The sequence below is a fragment of the Rhamphochromis longiceps genome, linkage group LG6 (genome assembly GCF_057381845.1).
Source record: "Rhamphochromis longiceps isolate RC_006_pf linkage group LG6, R_longiceps_female_GT1.1, whole genome shotgun sequence".
Classification (NCBI taxonomy): domain Eukaryota; kingdom Metazoa; phylum Chordata; class Actinopteri; order Cichliformes; family Cichlidae; genus Rhamphochromis; species Rhamphochromis longiceps.
The window spans coordinates 42,414,571-42,430,697 of record NC_140562.1 but is presented as its reverse complement, the minus strand read 5'-3'; the positions used below and the strand labels follow the sequence as shown (position 1 = coordinate 42,430,697).

General features: G+C 40.7%; 1 protein-coding gene across 2 annotated transcripts in view; it reads right to left on the bottom strand.

The window, feature by feature from the left end:
* LOC146668798 (endonuclease V-like) overlaps positions 1 to 16,127 on the bottom strand; it is a 68,493-nt gene that overhangs the window by 14,869 nt on the left and 37,497 nt on the right. The gene's annotated exons all lie outside the window — the stretch shown is intronic.

The window sequence follows — 16,127 nt, the reverse complement described above, 5'->3', positions numbered from 1 at the left end:
GCAATAAATAACTACAAAAGCTGTCATTTACCGCAAGACAGCGCCTACCTTGAGCTCTTTCCCTACACTATCCTATGTTTTGTTTTGTTTTTTTGGGGGAGTGGCAGTATGACCACATTCACGTGTCACTGATGGGCAAGTCTCTCAGGAAAGTGAATTACAGAAAGTGTGTGTAGGTATTAAGCACTGCTGCCTATGAATCCGTCACTATGAAAGCTGAGATTGTGCAATTGAAGTGCAGCAAGGTCGATTTTCATCTGAAGTTTGAATGAGATCAATGTGCACTGTAAAAGAGTTTATGTGCAGATACATGATTCATGTGTGGAGACATATATTCATTTAAAACCTTTAAAAATAAAAACATCAAGGTTCAGCCTTTTACTTTAGGTTCTTTCACTTTAAGAAAAGTCAAGATTTTTTACAGCTTCATCGGTTTTCACCTTTAACTGCTCAGACCTCTTGTATCTATAGTCAGCCTCACATTCTTAGGCTCAGTGGTTCCCAAGCCAGCCAAGAGTCATAGGGCCAGATCTGGGGATTGTGGGTAATCTCCAAAATAGTGCTGACAGGTGTGATTAGTTTTACAGGTGATTTACAGTTGTATTCTTTACAAACACAGGTGCAGTCAGTTCATTTCAATATCAAGTGCAAAAAATAAGACATGCGTATCACATTCTGATTCAGTAAAAGGACTAGATGTTACAATCCCTGACTAGGGAGGGGTACCGGTATCCGGTGCCATGATGGCACCGGTTCTGACATAAACGGTAGTAACCAGACCGAAAAGCAGCGCACATTTCGGTGCTTTATTTCGGTGCTTTTTTTCCCCTGAGATGTCGTACACTTTGGATTCTAGCCAATCATTTTACCTTTGCAAGTGTAGTAGGCGGGCCCAGGTACGTACGTTCTTTAGAGCAGATTAAAAATGTCCAAAGCGAAGCGGTCAAAAGTCTGGCTGTACTTCACAGCAAAAGATGCAAACTCAGCAGCCTGCAACAAGTGCTTTAAGGTGATGCTGTGCAAAGGAGGTAACCCCTCGAATCTGATGAAACACCTGGCGACGTATAGCATTTTGTTAAAAGCCGAGAAATGCATCGTATTTGATAGCTTGCTGCGAGACCTCACACCGAGCACATCTACTGCAGGTGGGTTGCCTGTTATCGGACCGGGAGTTAGCAACATCCCCCAAGAACCCGAAGAATAGAGTCCTGGCCCCTAGCCCTGCCAGTGTAGCAGAAATGATGACGGGTGATGATGGCAGCAGCAGCCGTTCTTCTCTGCGTGAGGAGCTTAATGTTGTTCGTGTGTAATTTACATTGAGTAGGCTAACCACGTTATTAAATTAATGCATGTAAGGTGAACTAGCAAACATCATCATAGCTACATGCGGCTGTCTTCTTGTTTGATGGCAGATACTCCCTTCACCCTGGCCAAAAAGGCTAAAATGACCAAAGAAAAAGTGGAAAACAGTTAAACATGAGAGGTTTTTGGACAAAGTTTGTGTTTTTTCCATTGATTAAGCACTGCTTCCAGCCAAGAACTTTACCAGGGGGACACATCATTGTGTACCTCAACTTTCAGTCTTTTACCCAACCTAATCTGCCAATTTTTTCTTTCGTGGTTAGGTTTAGGGATTAGAGATCTGATCTACATTATCATATTAAAATTTGGGACACATCGTCAGTAGTGGGCCTTGGATTCATCGGGTGTTTTGGCCATTATCACTAGACACCCTCATCTAAGGAGGCCCTGCCAGGGTTGATCAGGCCCCGGAGTGTCACTGGTTTATGTTAAATTGTTATTTCTCTTTTTCTTTCTTCTGTTTAGTTTCTACAGTTAATTTTCACTGCAACTGAGAAGTAATACTTACCTCTTTAACATTTATGGAGCCTCACTTCTTCAAAGGGATAGAAAAGGTGATAGAGAGAAGTAAGACAAAAGGGACAAGATAGGAGAGAGCAGAGAGGAGAGCTGGAAGGGAGCCCCCCGATCTGGCATCCCCCACCTCCCTCACACCTCACAAATGTTTGTAACTCAGGTTGTGCGCTTGATTTAAATTCTCTCTTCACTATATTTTGCATCTTGAGAAACAAAATCCCAGAGTTCCTACATTTTACATGCGATCCTGTCACATTTTTCTCTTTGTAAATAATTACAGTACTTTTTTTAAGCCAATACACCTAGCCCATAATCTCCCCAGCATGTCCTGGGTCTGTCCCGGAAGCCTAGACCCCCTCAGCTGACTCCTGTCAATGTGGAGGAGCAGCTCTTCTCTGAGCTCTTCTCTCTGCCTCCAAAGCTTAGAACTTGAACCCTTTGGAGTGTCAGCTGTCTCTTTATTACAGAGATTTGGTAAAGTGTACTCTCCCCCAATCATGAACAACATCCTGATAAATTCCTCGTCTTGGGGCAGCACCTCTTCTCCAGCATTGCACTCTTTTCTGGCTGCTGAAAAGAGTGCAAGAGTTTTCATTTTTTTTATCTCATATTTATAAAATCATTGGAATAGTCTTACTCTCACTAGTCTGAACTAGTTTCCGTTAAGAAGAAGTCAATTAAAAAAGTATTTACTGGTCACACCCATGAAGTATCCAGATGAAAGAGAGGAGAGGATGATTGACAGGTATCCCGTGATAATATAGAACTTGGAGTATGTGAGATGATGCACTTTCAGGCCTCAGCTCAACACTGTGACGTTAGCAGTAACCTGACTGATAAGGACATGGCAGTGTGACAGAGAATGGGACACCTGGCACTGAGCCGGTCCCCAGGAGATGCTTGCTACCTACGCACAACGCTGACCGACTTATGGAGGGGGGAAGAAAAAATGTAGAAGCACCAAAATTTATGGCTGACATCTGCGGTGTGGTGACAGGCCACAAGTCAAGATCAGAGGCTGAGTTTGTAAGAACTCATGCCTTCATGATTCAAAATGACATCAACAGCACATTAGGAGCTGACATTTTTACCAAATATTTATGACAGAAACTTAGAGGAGCAGACTTTGCACACTGCAAATGCATCAGCTGTGCATAAAACATAATGTTGCAGATTAAACTTCTCATATATAAGTTTACGGTTATCATTAATTGGATTATGCTATACAGAAATAAGTTTTTAATGAAGACGTTTTCAAGTGGGGCGATAAAAAGGAGGCTGCACCTACGGGATAAATAAGGATGCACTGGCCAAGGCAGTAAGATATAAATATAAATGAGCATGCAGATGATGCAATTCGAATTTCAGCCAATGGTTTAAAGCTGGAATACTGATGCAGTGGTGGAGGCAATGCACAAGGATCCACAGAAATGTGCCAGTGAAAAGCAGCAAAGACGGAGCTCAGAGTGTGAGAGAAACACAGCCTGTGCAGAACACATTTAACTTGATGCCCAAACTGAAACACTGAATCTTTTTGGACTGTTTAAATTGTGGCATTTCTTTATCAAATGTGCCTCATGTCAGTCACAACCATGTGAAAAAAGTAGTTAATGTCACCATCGTACTTTTTGTAACTAATGTTTTTCATGCTTTGAATTTAGTAACACAAAAGTGATTTTGTTACAAATTATTCTCTGGTGCTTTTTCTTTCTCTGTGCTCTCGCTCGGTTTTTGTTTATCTAGCATTTGCAGTCGATAATGAAACACTGTCGGCACTCCTTTGAAAACAATGGATCCTAATGAGATTATCCTGAAATCAGCTCAACAGTAGTATTAGTAATAGTACAATAGGTGTTATGTTGGTCTACTGCTATTAGCAACATGTAAAGGCATTGTTAGCAGCAGAGACCACAGACTGATTTTGGCAGTGTTAACATCAACAGCTTGCCTGCTGAAGCCCACTGGCTCCTTTCCAAAAAGAAATTATTTACAAAAAAAGGAATATTCTCTCCTTTTCAGCCAGTGGAAGAGCGAACAGGAACAGAGCACTATTGTGACGGCTAATAAAAGCTGACAGTGTGTTTAAATTCTGCTCAGGATTCAATAACTTACACTACATCTCCATACCTAGCCTGACTCATTTGGCTGAACTGTCCCTACCACATGTGCAGCTTCTTGACTAATCAGTCAAAGAGAATCAGTGAACAGCAAGAAGTTCAGTTACAGTCCTTCCATTTGCTGTCCATCTGTCTCTATGGTTTCTGCTCTACAGCAGCTGCTTGCCAATAGCTGACAATCGCTTTGAAGAGATGCTCCTTCATACTGAATTCTGATTGGGCCAGTGCACAGTGTGATATGATTCACTGCCTTTCCTGACAGCTGTGTACCAGAGTGAGAAGGTGATGGACAGGAGGCAGAGTTATAGAGACGACTGAAGCTGGAGAAATGAAGAAGAGGAAGGCAAAGATAATAGGGAAAAAAGTCATCTGAATGGTGGACAAAATTGGATGTGGAGAAAAAAGGAGGGAGAAAGAAAAAAATAAGATTGAAAGGCAGAAGAGGAAAAAGTTAGAAAGAAAAAAGAAATGTACAGTAGAAAGATAAAGAGACAGGATGGGCAGAGGTGCAGGTGTGACATTAAACGTCAGGTTTTAGCTGCTGAGCCTTGACACTGAATCCAAGATAAGAAGGGGGAGAAAAGATGAAGTATCCATCTGTTACATCCTGTCAGTGAAGAGAACTGACATAACATAACATGCATACAGTGCACCTATAACAATCAGCCCTACTGCCACATAGCTAAATTTTCTGTAGTTTAACAAACGCTAAAACGATCAAGCACATTACTCCTATTCTCAAGCTTTTCTGTGTCCCAAAGGATAGATTTAAAAATATTTCTACTAGTTTACAAATGGTAAACTAGTAGGCATTTTAGTTTACAAATCACTAAAAGGGCCGAGCTACATTTCAAATCTTCTTTTGCCTTACGAAACATCCTGAACTCTCAGGTCAGCAAGAACAGACCCTCTGTGTGTTGCCAGAATTAGAACAAAAGAAAGTGAAGCAGCCTCTAGATTTGATGGTCCTCACCTGTGGAACAAGCTCCCTGAGATCAGCTAAAACTAAATCTTTATTAGACTTATCAATAAACCATGTCTGCAACCTCCTCTTAACCTTATATTAATTTCTAATGGGTGTTTTTCTGTGGTTACACACGGTATATTGTATATTGTTGTTGTTACATTTCTGTCATCACTGCCTGTGCATGCTTTACTTAACAACATGCACAGATATATTGTTTATACATTGTAACTGTCTCTTTGCATTCCTCTTTCTAGCCCTCTGCATTACCCTGTGTCTAAATAATGCTATTCAGATAAATTTGACTTGACTGTGACAAGCTGTCTTTCATAAATTCATGAACGTAGAGTAGATGACGCTTGCATGCATGTGTGTGACATTTGACTTTGAAATCAAATACCAACATAGCTGATTCACTGCTCATCTCGTCAACAAATCACACCCTTGCCTCTTGCCTGGAGTAAAACACCATATTACTCTGATGCAAATCAGCTGCAGTGGGCGTGATGCATGGAACAGGATCTCTTTAGGAAACTTGCAGGCAATACAAGCCGCCGCTACTCATGTTGATCTACTCTGCACCAACAAGCACATTCTGGCTTATGAATGGCCTGTGAGACGGAGCATTACAGTGGGCTGCAGTGAAAGAGCCTGTGGGTTCTTTATAGTGACTAATGTGTGTGTGACTGAGCAAGTGGGGTTAGTGCGTGTGTGTGTGTGCATATAAGCTGAAGCTTTTTCCCACGGTGAAGTGTAAGCATGACGGCATATTGCAAGATAAATAAATAGGAAAGCCCATACTCATGAGCTCAAACACATACCTGCAGTGGGAACCTCAGGGGAAATGTGGGAAATGTGAGTGAAGAGCCACACGTGGGCGAGAGGGGATAATGGCACCGTGGGATGTCAATATGAGAGGCTGATGCTGCAGATCAGAACGTGATTATTTCAGAGGCTTCAAACTATATTTCCTCAGAGGTTATAATGAGTGTACATGGGCATAAGTGTGTGCATATGTTATAGAAGAGTTTAAAGTCAAGTGTGCGTGTATGTGGGTAGATATGACAGAAAGAGTGAAAGGGGACAGAAACACCGGCCTGAAGTCCTACCACTGCAGCACCTCATCATAATGATGACTTACCAACAAAAAGTTTAGTGTCAATTAGAGCTGGGCGATATGAGATTTTTTCATATCACGATATGTTTTTTTCATTTCAGGCGATAACGATATCTATCACGATATAAGCCAAATAACTATATTTGTAAGATTTAAATGTGCTGTTGCTCACAAGTAAAATGTGAAATAATCAGCAGCTTGTTTTTAAATATTTATTTCCCATAATAAGTTCAACAGGGTAGATGTACTTAAGGAACATGAGACTTTTTCAGATAAATAAAGGCAAATATTGCAAACTACACAAAAGGCAGCCGCTAAAGCGTTTAAGTTTCAAAATAGAACAAACGAAACAGACTAAATTGTCAATTCCACTTAGAAACAAAGTATTAATTCTAAAAATAAATCTTAGTTTGTTTTACAGAAGAACAGACAAAACTGACTAACCTTTGTCAATATCAAATAAACTGAGAACTAAAAGGAAATTCTCAATCTCTCCTTGTTGTATAGCTTAGCTTTTCAAACAGTTTTAACAGTTACTTTAGTCTGACAAAAGCCGAATGACGAATTAGCGCTTCCAGTCAGAGACTGAGGCTATGTCCACACGTACACGGGTATTTTTGAAAACGGAGATTTTCCGTTTTCGTTTTAAAAAAATAATCCCGTTCACACGTAAAGGCAGAAATGAAGGAAAACGGTGCTATGAACATGCCAAAGCAGCAGGTGGCGCTAGATTCCTAACCGTGCAGAAATATTGGCCAATCAGAAGTCTAGAAGCCTCGGTGGGAAAAAGTAAACAAAGCTGGGGCATAGAAGCAGAACCGAGTCGTATGTGTGGACCGACAGTAACTGTGTGTATATGTAAGCATTTAAACACTGCAGAGAGTAGAATTAACAGTATTGTAGAAATTCATTTCACCGAAACAATAACGTGGCGCACAGTGTGACGCATGCACCAGTTTATTGTATTTCCAGACTTGCTTTCGGCACAATTTACAGTGCACGCTACTCTGTTTTTTGTCAGACTTGAAATAGCCGAAATACCTTCACACTACGGAACTTCTATGGCTCTTCCGTTCGACAATCTCTCCGGCATTGGAACCATCATCTGTTTTCTCTTCGGTCACGCTCGGTTGATTTTTCTAGTCGGTACACTCATTTCCTCCATTACCCGCTGGCTGCTTCCCAAACAAACACACGTGCGGCTTGGCACTTGTGCTGTACGTAACAAGTCACGTGACGTGAAGCTGCGGCTGTGATTGGTTCGGCTCTGCGCTACTTAATTTGGATCAGCCGACCTTTTTTTTTTTTTTTTTTTTTTTTTTTTTTTTTTAAGAGGACAAGAGCGGCGAGGTCTATCGCGATAGCTTAATTTCTCTATCGAGTAAAAGTTATATCGCGATAGATATCGTTATCGTTCTATCGCCCAGCTCTAGTGTCAATGCATCTGATGTAATATGATGTGTGCATCCGATCTGATATGACACACACTGGGTACTTATGCAAACTTATGCAAAACTGCAAAGAGCTGTAAAGTGGGAGAGTCAGTAATTAAAAAAACAAAACAACAACACAGAGGCGTGGATGTCCCGTCTCCTCTCTTGGAGAATCTCCTAATGCTCTGAATCCAGTTAATTTATCTTTTACTTAGTCAGTGGTAGTTTTCAGCTGTGCTTAGAGGATTAATAAAAAGTTGGAATGGATCTGGATGTTGGCCCTGAATCTAGTTTGGTTGAAGATCTCTTCCTGTTACAAAAAGAGGTTTTTCCCTCCTACTGTTGCCAAATCTTACTGATTTGGTGTTTCTCTCTAAAACTGTTGGGCCTTCAAATATAAGTGCTTCTTGTGAACTGGCGGCACTACATAAATAGAATTCAAAGGGTCATCCAACACAAAAGCAAACTTTAAAAAAACACCTCTGGCAGATGTTTGATGAGGAGGTATCAGTGTGTGTGACATGCTAGCACGGTATAGATTTTCAAACCAGTCTTTAGTTTGTTAAACAAAAGAAAATTAAGTGCAAAGATTTTCACAGGCAACTAAGTGCCTCAGCAATCCTGTATCAACAACAGCTCCACAGCTGCTAAAAGCCCCGAGTGACTTCGGAGTTCTTTATGAACCACAACACGAAATTACTTTTCAATCAATTTATTTATACAGCACAGTTCATATAACGAAAGTTAATAAACTAAATAAAAATCCAAGAATTACAAGAGAAACACAAAATAGAAGAACTAAACACTTCATTAAAAAATAGAAAAGAGCCAAAAAGGTATTATTAAAATTTTTATTAGTCCAAAAGAAACTAATAAAGCGAAATAAAAAACTGGTGCACTCATTAAAAGCTAAATTAAAACAAAGGTTTTATGACTTAAATCTGTTTAAATCATCCAGAGCTATTTAAAGCTTGAAAAACAACAAACAAGCCTCAAAGTTTACGCTAAAATGTTGTCATACTCAGGAAACGATGGGTTAAATGGTGGCTCAGCTCATTTTTGCCCCAACATTGGTTGGAAGGTTTAATAAAGCTACTGCTCTCTGAACGAAAGCACTGAACACTTGAACATAAATGGCTGGACTTTAACGTCCTCATCATGGACCAGCAGGCACCCTAGTGAACACACAACTCAATAGTTTAGATGGTCTTTTTGCCTCATAACTTTTGCACTGTCCACTTCCTGCTGTGACAAAACAAATTTCCCACGTGTGGGACTAATAAAGGTTATCTTATCTTAACACAACAGTTCAATGTTATGCAACAAAGCTAAGGTGGGAATCTCATTAATGCCCAAAACGTCCACGTCGGTGGGAAAGGCTTCTGAGAGAATTAATCCCACTCTTGACGAAGCCGACCATCACTGCTGACTAAAGCACCTTACAAGTGGGAGCGCAGCGGTCTGCTGCCAGCAACGATGGAGCCACTAAGCGGGGTGGACTTCACATAATAGCCACTCAATGAAAACAAAAGCCTTGGCCCTGTCAGCTGAGCCTCTCTCCCCCTCGCAGGAAAATCAAATAACCCCCAGTATCTCGTCTGCCTCGTCCAAGGCTGATACGTCCTTATTACAATGGATCGTCCTCAATTGATTTGTCTTTAGAAGCCTCAGGGAAAAAAAGGCCCAATTGATTTTATAGTTTACAGGGAGGCCATGTGAGAAGTTTGATGGTGAAGACACCTGCTTGGGGTAAAAACACACAGGTGTGATGCTGGTGTGGATGGCTGTGTTGGCGCCAAGGCTTCTATTGGATGTAAACAAGGCAATTTGTCCGATGCTGCAGCAGAGCACTTGTCGTTATAAGTCAAGCACCAGGCGGTGTCAGCCCCACCGTCTATCAATCACTCACATGTCAGGTTGCCACAACAGAGCAGGAGGCTGCAGATAAAGGTGGAGACACGGTGCGAGGTCAAAGAGACACTGTTTTTCATTTCTGGGAGAATGAATACGAAACAGAACAAAGCCCAGATAGGGTTTCTTTTTGGGTTTAGCCTTTCAGAAATATAAAGAAAAGTGTCATTAAAGGCCGTGTCAAACACCCTCTCTGAACATTCATCTTTTACATTTAGATGCTGTGAAAATTCAATTGAAGCTCCTCATCATTAGCCTCTAACACGGCATTGAAGATAGGAACAGCATATCCGCATGAAAGGGAGAATAATTTACTGCACAATAAGAACCAAGCAGTTAATCATGGCTAGATTGTTCAGACTAAAGGCACAGTGATTTATCACTTTGACTCATATGTCTTCAGGAACTAAAATATTCTACAGTTCTCCAACTTACAAAGTTTACTCTAATGATTCAGTAGTATTTGTATATCCACAGAGTAAGGAGGAATTTTCCAAGAAAACTTAAAAAAATTACCCTTTGGATTATTTGTCTCAGTGCATTTAGAAATGTTCCTCAGACATTTTATACCTGAAGAAAGATGAGTCATTTCTCATAGTTTCAGACTATAGAGCCCAAAGGTAAACTGATCGTACTGTGTTAAAATTGTTGGAATTCATCTTTGAGAGAAATAACATTAAATTTCTAACCTGGTATTAAATTTAACTCATGATTTACTGTACAGTGAAGCAGCAAATCAGTCAAAACGTGGCAAAATTCAACCCAAATTTAGATCAAATCCACTTCAAGGTTATCTTATTGTGCACCTTTGAGCTTCTATTTCCAGTCTATATATAACATGTGACCAGATACTACAATTTCGACATGGACTTATAATAAAGCACATAACAGATAACTGCAGAATGTAACTGTCCGGTTTTGTGAAAGTGTCCACACACAGTGCAACAGATCAGCAATGTTGCCAGGAAGCTTTTTGGTTTTTTCTGTTTTATTAAAGACTGATGGGGCTGCGCACCTCGGCTTCATCCCTCAGGGTGAGACTGTCAGCACTCTCCTCTCCTGTAACATCATCACACATCTGAGGGAGAACTTTCAGTGCAAACAACCTAAAGTGTGGCTTCCTGCCTCCCTGAAGGTTCGTCTTCTCGTAACTATATCCTCTTTACCAAAATGAAATTCCAGTTGACAGATGACTAGTTTCAGCTCACACGACCGACACATCGAAAATGGAGGTTGAGCTGGAAGTGGTGCAGAGATGCACTTGATCTTGCAAGTTGCGAGTCGAATTGTAAAACTTTATCGCACCTCATGCAAATCAAAAACATTATTTTAACATCACTGTTAACAAATGTTATACCAGAACTAATGGGAATTAATTTATCCATTTAGTAAAACTGTCTCTAGTTATTTGTCCCACAAAACTAACCACAAGTTTAGTAAAAGCACAGCAGTAGTTTCATACAAGTCTTGTTCCCCAATAATCCTCTAATTTCTCCAAGTCATAGTTCTTCCTGCATATGGAGACACAGAGGGGGTGTGATGTACCCCCACATTTTACTCAGAAACAGACAAACAAGATCTTTCCACCCAGTGATTTGTTGGAGCGGTTCATCAGTGCATGAACCTCGATATCAGGCATGACTCCCTCTCACTGACATTATTCACCAGCAGAAAAGGTCAAAGCATGATGGCAGCAGAGAGAAATGGATTAACTTGTCTATGTGTCTTTCCACATCTTTGAGTCACCCAAAGACCTTTCTCCTGCCGAACCGGTGTCCTGCGAACAGAGCAGTATGCGGCAGGAATCTGCGGTGTGACTCAAACCTTCCAACACGACTGCCTGGGGGAATTTTTTTTACCGTGATGTGGCTGGAATTGATGGCACTGTTGGGATACGGAAGCAGGCAACAAATATTTGTCGTGTCGTGCAGTGACACAGCTTAAATTCAAAACTCATCAGCAGCTGAAAAAAAAGACCTTAATCCTCTTGTGCCACCGTTTGAAACCTCGACGTCAATGAAATCCTCCTGTAGGTGAAACATTGTGTCATGTGGGGACAGTAGAGCTATTCACATGACCATGTGTGTGTATATAAAACTGTATTTTACCTTTAACTTACTTAAAACTACACAAAGAAATTCTGCCATAACATGGCGACCATGTTTACCCACAGCAACGGTGATGTAATGCATACAAATGATACTGTCCTGCGTTGTTATGCTGAACAACATGTAAGTATGGAAACATGATTATACATCAGGATTTGATCATCATTTAAAACTCTCATTGAAAATTTTGCACACCCTGAAACTTACATGTCTTTTTAATAATAACACCCCCTTTTTTTAAATGCTTGATTTCTGCAACTTTTTCACCTTTATTGGATCATAATGATCAGCTCCTTAAAAATGCACCTGACCACAACCTCAAGAGGTCAGACACAACCTACCATTGTGCTTTTTTATATATATTTTATTACTGGCGGTGGATCCCATACATCACTGTTCTCTATTCTGCTATTAAATGTCAGTCTCTGTATATTTTCTGACTTATCTTTGTACATAGATGTGTAAAAATCAGTATGGTCTTTAAACTAACAATATTTCACATTTGTCCCCAGAGTCAGAAAAGAGCTAAGCAAAAAATAAATAAATATATGTCACCATTCTTTCCTGAAATAAGCAACGGAAAGACATAAAATCAGAACTGGCAACTGTGGGGGAAATTAAGGCCAGTTTAGAGGACTGAGGAAAGATTTATCTTGGTCAGTGTCTTGAAGTTGTTTTTCATATGCTATCGCAAATGATTAGTTAGACTTCAGAGATGGACTCAAATGCAGGAGGCAAAAGAAAAAATAAGGGGCAAGGGGGGAAAAAAAAACAAGCAGTTGATCGCGCATGAAGAAAATCCACAGAACTTGCACACCTTCACAGAGTACGGAGGACTGGACTATATGCTAACTGAGGGCTGATTGGGGATTAGACACAGCTGTGGAACGAGGTGCACGTGCAGGCAATTGACACAGGTGAAGACCATCAGATAGTGATGGCCAAATGAAGCTTTCCGAAGCACTGAAGCTTGTATTGAAAAACGGTTCATTACTCGAAGCTTTTCAACACAGTCCTCTCCGGTGACATCTGGTGGTGAAAATTTTGAAGAGCAGCTTGAATCTGCAAAATAAAACGGACTGCTCAATTATCACTGCTCACTCAAGAGTGGAGTTCTCTCTGATATTGGGCCACCGTTCCGTTGCTTTGAACATGTAATTGGTTTTGTTTTCTCGATTGGGGGGGCTGAAAAAAATGTAATGCGTATTTGCGTAATACATTTTGATCAATAAACTTTCCCTATTTAAACATGCACTATGGTGTGGCCTTTCTTTGCTCATAACTCCTTGATGTTGGTAAATACAATAAGTGAGCAATATATATAATATACATATGATAATGCACAGCACATTATGGAGTATGCCCCTGCTGTGAAGTCCTGCCTCCATCTACTTGTCGTTTAATCACTGGACAGCTGGACAGGTTCATACAAAATATTAGATTAGGCCAATTGTCCTATACATATTTTTGACCTAGGGGTGGGATTGATTGTGAACTGGAAAGGGAAAATGCTTAGGAAGCTGAGTAGGGCTGCATCGTTACTGATTTGTAGAATCATTTTGATTCGATACAGGATCCGATTCAATTTGATTGGAATCTGGAAAGTTTTGCCTCAGTCAGAAATATTACAAGTCTGATCATTTAACAGTATATATCCATAATTTCGTATCTATTAAAAGAAAGCTGACACATGTGAGACTTAATTAGAGATGTAAACAGAGAGTTATGAAACCTGCAGCTGCAGAAGCCAGCGAAAAAAAAAAGAGGCAAACACAGCGCGGACCCGCCGACACATCAAAATCTGACTCTGACGCGTCGGGTCCGCGCTCTGTGTTCACGTTTGTATGCAGAATCCGTAAACCTGCTCCCAGTTACTGTTTTAGCTGCATGGTGTTTGACGACATGTTGTGAGGTTTAACCTGAGATGCTGGCGTTTCAGGCATAATAACGTTAATTTACAAATCGACACGGGATTTTAATGAATCAATATCACTTTATTCAATTTAGCATGGATTGTAATCAGAAAGGCGATAATCAAAACCCACCCCTAATCAAGAACTTGCAAAGTAAAAACATGCTCTATGTCAGGTAGCCCTTTTGTTATTTACATTTAAAAAGAGGATTAGTGTTACTGTGCGCTGGCTGAGTCTGTTTCTTTTCTTAGAAATAGTTTCTCCTGCCCTGGAGAAAATCCACTTGCATGGAACAGAAGAGGCTGTGGAGTGCAGGAACTACACTGCAAGTTGGTAGATATGCAGGTATTCCTGGGTCCTGCAGACTATCACCTAAAAACAATAAACAAAATGATTTTCTAAACTGTGTAGCAATGTCATGTACGTATAGTGTCAAATACATTTTTGTAGTCTTCATCAGCTTTAATTCACATGGAAGTGTTCCTAAAGTCATATGCTGTAATGATATTTACATTATGAAAACATGATTTTGGACATTTCAGGTTTTTCACTTCGGCAGATAAAATGAATTGAGCAAAATCAACTCAAAATATTCCCACACGCCAGAACGTCCTCTCTTCCTCGCTGGCTCCATATCTGTCAGTGGAATGATCACCTCGTCGCTATCTGTCACCATCAACACACTCCATGAATCCCGTGGATGATTCACTTCCTTATATCCGTTTGAATCAGGTACCGAAGCAGTTACGTGCGTAATGAAGCTTCGGACGTCACTGGTCACGTGACTTTTGCCAAACAAAGCAAGCCTCGACACAGTGCTTCTGAACCAGTGTGTTGTTTTTTTCGACACACGCTCCGGAGCGTCAGCTTCAAGCGGGCCATCACTACCATCAGACAAGGAGGAAGCAAAACCCAAAGCAGCAAACAAGAGGAAACGTATCAAAGTAAAGCAGAAAATGAGCAATCACCATACTGAAACAAGGAGCCCCTCAAAAATCAAAGATTAATAATAATCAGAAATGAATTCATTCATGGGGGAACACAGAGGAAATGACTTAAAGGCTACCAACATAGACATAAAAATGAACACTTAAAAAACACAGGGGGGACTAAGGCATTGTTACAGAGATGAGACAAAAGGAGAAACAAACAGGGAAAAGCTGAGGGAACTAAAAACACAAGAGATAAACTCAGAAAAGGAACTGAAGCTAAATAGAGAACAAGAACTCTAAACGAAGAAGAGTAAAAACATATTCAAATATTACAATGAAACTAAAGCTTACGGTAAAGATGTCAAAACAGGAATCCAGTATATCCTATATATTCAATGTAAAAATCAAAACTCCAAACACAAAGTTATGTTATGTTTGCTGACAAATGTGAAAATGATGCCCAAAGCATGTTAAACTAAAACTAAATTAATGTTTGCAGCTGTGTTTTCATTTCTCTGCCCCCTTCCTAGAACACACCTACTTATCCACCTCTCCATTTGTCCTTCCCCTCTATCTCCTCGTCTCTGATTCCTGGGGTTCAGCGATTGTTCTTGTTATTGCTGAGGAGCATACAGGGGTTTTGTGTCAGTGTGTTTGACGATGAGACGGCTGTGGTGAAAAATGAGGTGGGTGGTGGCAATTTATCAGTACTTGAGCGGCATCCTGCCAGAGGTAGGCAAGGCGGCACAAAATGCGATGCCGAGGGTTTACTGTGTGCGACCATGGTGGAATTAATGCAGTTTCTCCTCCGATGCATCAGACAGACGGGAGGGAGGATAAATAAAAAGAAGAAGAAAAAGACAGAGAGGGGAGGGTCGTTTCTCTATCTGCAGAATTCCACATAAAGCATCGGCTTTTCTCCTTTAGAAACTCCCTCGACATCTTACTCCTCTCCTCTTTCCTCCTCCTCCTCTTCTTATCCCAGGGAGTCAGTCTTTAAGTGCAACGTGTCCTTTTTACTTTCTCCTCTCTTCTGTTTTCTATGCAATTTGTATCTCTGCTGACGTGGAAACTGATGACAGAATGCCGATAGAAATGGGAAATACACAAGGAGAGAAACTCTTTTATAGTCCAATGATGCCAACTCTTCCTCTCGCCTCCTCCCAGCTTTTAGGTTTCAAATCATCTCGTTATTCATCTCCTTCCCCATCATCTCTGCTCACAACCTCCTAAATCTGATCACGCAAACCCCTGGCCATCCTTGCACTGCCCGACCCTTTTGCAATTTGTCTTCTTACTTATCACCCCATCAATGCATAAACACAGAAATGCACACTCATAGTATACACACTCTTCACTGTTACTGTACTATGTCAGCCTCAGGCTAGCTGTGCAACTCTCTCCACTGGGAAGGGTGCAGGAAGGGAAACACACATCAAGGCAACCCAGAGTCAAGCAATAACAAGTAGAGAAGAAAAGAGAAAGAAAACATGGATACCAAAAAAATGCCAGAGAGTCATGTTATTAAAAAAAATCTTGGCTGAAGGTTGCCCTTCACTAGTTCAAAATTACTAATGACTCCATCTGCTAATATCTCAACACAGAGTAGAATGTGCCAGTGATTGCATCTGACTGCCAGATAAAGGAGGAGTCACAGAGCGGATTAGAGGGAGCTAAATATATACAAAGCACAAATAAATTTTGATGAAGCTGAGCCAGTGAAACTTGAACAAGTGAGTGGGGACTGTGAAATG